This window comes from Nuphar pumila, chromosome 2 (assembly GCF_984573655.1).
Source record: "Nuphar pumila chromosome 2, dmNupPumi1.hap1.1, whole genome shotgun sequence".
Classification (NCBI taxonomy): Eukaryota; Viridiplantae; Streptophyta; class Magnoliopsida; order Nymphaeales; family Nymphaeaceae; genus Nuphar; species Nuphar pumila.
Genome location: NC_143250.1, coordinates 99641939 through 99648790, shown reverse-complemented (window position 1 = coordinate 99648790; position 6852 = coordinate 99641939).

Sequence of the window (6852 nt, the reverse complement as noted above, 5' to 3'; positions counted from 1 at the left end):
TGTCTGGGGATGAAAAGTGATACTAAACTTCAATGAGTCCCTAAAGCTTTCTGTAACTGGCCTCAGAACTTTGAAGTAAATTGTGAAACTCGATTGGAGATGATCGATAGAGGTACCCCATGCAATCACACGATCTCCTTAATGTACAAATCGGCTAGACTTTCCAATGATTGACTAAATCTGATTGGCAGAAAGTGTGCTAATTTAGTAAGTCTGTCGATAATCACTCAACTAGCATTGTTACCTCTACAAGTCCTGGTAAGCCAACTACAAAATCAACTAGGATTCCTTCTCATTTCTACTATAGGATCTCAATTTGCTGTAGTAACCTACCATGCTTATGATGCTTTATCTTAACTTGCTAGCAAGTTAAGCATCTCAAAACATAATCTACCATGTCTCGTTTCATCCCGCTTTACCAATAACTATAAAAATTAAAAGGAAAAAGGTAGTAATGGAAATAACAAAAGGGAATAGAGGTAAAAATAGGACAAATTCTCAAAATATTACTTTCTCTGTAAGTCCTTAAATATTTTAGTGCTACCAGGGTGTATGGTAAACTTGCTTTTATGTGATTCGCTAAGCAACTCTTCCTTAAGCAACTCTTCCTTAATCTAAGGGTTGCTAGGCACCCATAAACCTCTGCACGTACCATATACTTCAATCTTCTTGCAGGTGTAAAGTTGACTCATCCTCTTGGTAGGTAGTTACCATTTGAATGAACTTTGGATCATCCTTCTGCTTGTCTATGATCCACTCAATGATCTCAGTCATCACTGCCATACTAGCCAATCTGATTTTACCATCTTTAGATCCAAAATGTCTCCACTCGATGAGATCCTCTGTCAAATTTCATAAGCTCAACAACACTCTTTCAGCCTTATAGCTAAGAGTGTCCGCTACAACATTCGCCTTTCCTAGGTGGTACGCGATCATGAACTCATAATACTTTATGAATTTGAGTCATCTTCTCAGCCTCATGTTTAACTTTTTCTATACAAATAGTTGTTTGAGGCTCTTATGGCCTGTATATACCTCAAATTACTCACCGTACAGGTAATGCCTCCAAATCTTCAAAGCAAAGACCATTGCTACTAACTGTAGGTCATGAGTAAGGTAGTTTTTATCATGAATCTTCAGCTAACGAAATGCATAAGCAATGACTTTCCCATATTGCATCAAAAGACACCTTAGACCAGTACTCAAGGCATCTGTATATATGACAAAGCCACCTTACCCAGACAACAAGGCCAATATTGAAGTAGTCGTAAGCTTCTCTTTCAATGTTTAAAAGCTCTCCTCATACTTGGTGCTTATACGAACTTCACTCCTTTACGGAGAAGGTTCATCATCGATAGAGTGATCATTGGAAAATGCTAGATAAAGCGTCTGTAATACCCTGCCAATATGAGGAAACTCCTAATGTCACTCATAACTTTGTGTTGTTTTCACTTTAAAATTGCATCCACCTATTAGAATACGCACAATTTACCTATTAGAATCCAAAAAAGTTTAGTAATTTATCTTAAGATTCATAGAAAAATAACTCACCTTAGAAGGATTGACTGAAATCCCATCCTTAGAGATGACATGGCCCAAAAACATCGCCTAATTGAGTCAGAACTCGCACTTAGAGAGCTTTACATATAACTGATGTTCTCTAAGGATTCTCAGAATGATCCTCAAGTGCTCTTTGTGCTCCTCCTTACTCTCTAAATAAATCAGGATATCATCAATAAAAACAATTATGAACAAGTCCAAATATAGCCTGAATATCCTATTCATGAGATCCATGTATGCCATCAGTGCATTTATAAGTCTGAAAGGCATAACCATGAACTCGTAATGCCTGTATCAAGTCCTGAATGTCATCTTAGGAATGTCCTCATCCCTAATCCTAAGCTGGTGATAGCCTGATCTCAGATCAATTTTGGAAAACACCTATAAACAACCAACAAATCGTGTTAAAAATCTTTATCTTAGCAATTCTTCCTTTCCTTTGAGGTATAAATTCAGAAGATCAAATCCCAAAATTATAAGTCAGAATTTACCTTAGCCTTTTGTAGTTGATCAAAAAAATCCTCGATATGTAACAAACAGTTTTTGTTATTGATCCTGGCTTGGTTTAGCATCATGTAATCGATGCATAACCACATGGAAGCATTCTTCTTTTTGACAAATAATATCAGTGCGCCCCATGGTGACACACTAATCGAGTGAAACTTTTGTTTGTCAATTTCTGCAACTGCTTTTGAGCTCCTCAAGCTCAGCTGGCACCATCTTGTATTAAGCTTTTGAGATTGGGGTTGTTCCAGGTACCAATTCTATAACAAAGTCCAATTTTCATACATGGGGTAATTCATGTAGCTCCTTAGGAAAAACATTCATAAACTTCTTCACGACCTTTAGATCCTCTAACGGGGTCGGTTTGGGCTCGACCAATAAAACACTAGTCAAGAAGGCCTCACAACCATACCCAACCAAATATTGATCCTTTATTGCTAAAAGCAACTTCGCCTTCCTCATCGGTTTGCCCGCTTTATATTCGAAAATGGGCTGATCTGGGCAAACAAAATATATATGCCTCCCACGACACTCCATACAAGCATGGTGCTTATGTAATCAATTAATCCCCAAAAATACATCATAACTGATCATATCCATAATGATCAAGTTGGCAAATACGTTTTGTTCTACAATCAATACCTCTACCTCAAACAAGTAATTACGAGAGATGTATCTATTGCTCGAAGGTATAACTATCTCTAAAGTATAACCCAAAGTAACAGAAGGTAGATTTAACATGAAAGCAAAATGTGTAGCAACAAAAGAATGTGTTACTCCTGTGTCAAACAATATTATAGCACTATAGTCAGCGATAAGGATGGTACCTTCTATGACGTTCACATCTTGCTCCAACTCAGCTATTATAGTGGCATAAATACGACCACTAATCTTTTTCTACCCCTATTGTTGGCATTCTTGTTGTTGTTGCTGTCTGATTCTCTCCATTGGGCTTCTTCTAGGGGCACTCCCTAGCAAAGTGACCCATCTGCCCGCACTGAAGGCATGCACCTGTGTCAAGAGGACACAATTTTCCTTGATTGAAATGATGACACTTGGGGCATGTTGCTCCCTGATTCTGATGTTGTTGCTTGCCTTTCTTGGTGGGTGGTGTAAACCTCTTCCCACCAAACTGCTTCTTCTGGCCACCCAAGGACTGCTCAGATGACTTCTCTTGAGACTTTTGTCCCTCTAACCAATCATTATTCAGGAAAGTGGCCACCTCAATGGCCTCGTCCAGTGACCTCGGCCCACATGTATAGACCTTGGTCCTCAAGTTCGACTTTAATCCACAAGCAAACTTCATAGCCCGATCCTAGTCCATGGTATACAGATTGGGGCAAAACTACTCCAAACTGTGGAACCATGTGATATACTTCGACAAAGTCTCTGTTTGCTTCAAGTCGAGAAACTCTGGTGTCTTCTTGTCCCTCACGTGCTTCAGAAAGAATGCGGCCATGTCACTGGTCTGCCCTAGAATCAGACCATATGAGTGGTCTTCCACAACTTTTCCATGTGTTTCTTAAGCCGATATGTCTCAAAATCAACCTTTCAGTCTTTCGAGACCTCATAAACATGAAAGATCAGCTCGATCTCCCTAATCCAGTTTTCAGCTACTTCAGAGTCTATCTTTTTTGAGAAAGTAGGTGGGGCCATGTCTATAAACTTTTTATAGGACATGCCACCACCCCTAGTAACCTGCCCATTCCGAGCCACCGACATGACATTGGCCTGTTGTCTCACAACCCCGACAATGTTGTTCAGAGTGTCCATGATATCATTGTATGTATCTGTGTAGGCCATCTAAACAAAACAAGAAGGAACTAGGATAAGTCTCTAACCAAAACCCATTGTGTAATGTTCTTAGTCATGTTTCTATGTTCTCGATTACAAAAAAAGTTTTTTCTAAACGCTACCTCAAAACAATTCAAAAATTACAATTACTAGGTTGGAACATACAAAGATGTCGGATAGCCGGAGGTGTTAAAAATCATCAAGTTCCTTCTTAGGCTTTGATATCAAAGTTGTAACGCCCTAAAATTTTATCAAAAATTTTCAAGATTTTTTCTTTGATTTTGACTATCTTTTTTCAAGCACTTTGGGCAAGTTACAATAAACCCAAACACATACAACTGAATTTAAAGAACTTAATTAAAGAGATTAATTCAAACCAGTACTAACCTTGAAGTTGAGTATCCTACAATGCATAATTTCAAAAGTAGACAAACACTTCATAATAAACCCAATATTCATGTATAGATTGAAGTAATGTTAGTGAGTCTATATTTTAGTTTTTGTTTCTCTTTTCTTACCCTAAAGAATACTCACTAAGAGATTCTAACTCTGATTCAACAAAGTCAATAGGGTGTCTGTTATGCCATGTAATTTATTAGCCTCGTTGATTTGAAGAACCTATAAACTCCTCTAAGAGTTTTACATTGGAATGGTCCATGACCGAAAGAACTCCTAGTGGCCCATAAAGAAATCGATTTTTACTTTGCAGAGATTTGGGATATACCACCTAGGCCACATGGTAGTCCGGCTCCTACGACCAACGAATGGGGACCAACAGAGACGCCTAACTCTCCAATGCAACAAACGGTCAATTGGTCGTGTGTACCTCCATCCTCTCTAAGGTGGTCTTGGGTTTGAATGGGTCACTAGGTGTTATTTAAAATTAGGTTCATAACTTAATTTTAAGTGCTCTTAGCACACAGGCTCCCCAACCCAAGCTCTACTCTGGGATGCTTTCATAGCACAAGGTCGTTTACTAACTAATTCAAACATCCTACAGTATATACCCTACTTGTGGGTAACTTTGAGTTTGGCCTCCTTGAAGCTTATATGATTATGTGCATGTTTACTATATATATTTTTTTGCTTAGTGCCCAACAAGCACTTCTGGGTTCCATTGCACTTGGGCCCACTCACGAGCCATACACATGCCTCATACCACATATTTGATGCATAATGTTATAAAATCACAACTTGAGACAATACTGTATAATAAAGCATTTCATATGTTAATTTTACCTCATTAGGCTCACTATTCATGCTATACTTTTTAAGTTATGCATACCACGTTACATTATCATCAAGAATACACTATTTTACATGATCACATGTTCAAAATCACATATTGGCAACACACTTTATGTCATTCACTATCATGATTATCCATCATGGTCATAGATGCCTCCATCCTATCTTAATATCATGCCTAATGATATATAATGCACATTCTCATGTAACATGACACATGACTCGTTAGCATACACAATTCAACATGATACACATTCATTTAACATCTTTAAAATATCATAGAATAGGTCTTACCCATCACAGATCATGATTAGAAACATAGCAAAATGATCAAGAATTACTACAAGCATTTAGGAAAATCCGATTCCTTGTTTACATGATTTTGAAAAAAAAAATCACAGAGAGCCGTTTTGGCCTTTAAAATTTAAATGGAGTTTCTCTAACACGTCGGGAACAAATCTCCAAAATCTCATTCCCAAACTCATTCTACATAAATCTATGAAAATTCTCTAACAGACGAGGAATTTCTTGGGATTTACTGTGAACTCCTTTGACAAAAAATTTTTATTGGGTCTTTTTCTATTTATTCACTTCTATTCAATTTTTTCATAATTTATTTTTAGTTTTTTTGGATTAGTTTCTATAATTTTCAAAATGATAGATCAAAACAGTCTTCCAAACAAGATAGAAAAATTATGCTCTATTTCAACAGACGTGCCCTCAATACTGATTCAAACGAAACCAAATAAGATTATAAAATCAAACTCTCGATGTATAGAACATCCTAGTATTTTTTATTTTTATTTATTAGATTCATATCTTGAGAGAAACAAAATTTGTTCCCAAACTAGTCGAGTAAAAAATGGGAACAACATAACAACGATTTGCAAAATCCATGATCTATCCAATAAATAAGATTAAGAAAGCCATAAATACATGATCAACCTTCAATTCAGATGTTTAAACACATTTACAATGCATCATAGTAAATATTAAAGCTTTGTTATGCAAACAAAAATCAAAATAATCATTCATCATTTTGAATACATGCTTTGATCATGTGTTTATTCCAAAACATAGACTTATCCAACAAACAATTTAGAAATCAATCAAAGCATGATTATCACAATTTTACGAACAAGAAGGAAGCAATGTAGGATGATTCATGGGTTTAAAGAAAAATAGAGAAATCTGATAATATATATATATATATATATATATATATATATTCAGATTTATCGATTTTGTAAGGTTGAATCTAGTAAATATATATGTTTATCAAATTTGCCAATTTATATGACTGAATATGATAAATATATATGTTTATCAACTATGTGGATGAATCTAATCAAATATGGAGTTCTTTTCAATTTGTCGATTTCATGCATTTGATATATATATATATATTTGTTCAGTTGATTTCATGTTCATGCATATGAAATATGTGCTTATTGTTAGTCGGATGATTTTATGAGCATGCTTCATGCATATGCATTTAGATTTTAGTCTGGCGATTTTATGAGTTTGAATCATATATATATATATATATATTTTAAACAGTCGATCATGTCTGAATCTGATATATATATCAGACTATCAATCAGGTGTGTCTAGTATATATACATATGTTTCAGACTGCTAATCAATGATAAATCTGATTTACATATATTTATTGCACTACAAGAAAATTGTGGATTAGCGACGGCCTCTATCCATCGCTAATCCGTCGCTAAACTGTTTAGCGAC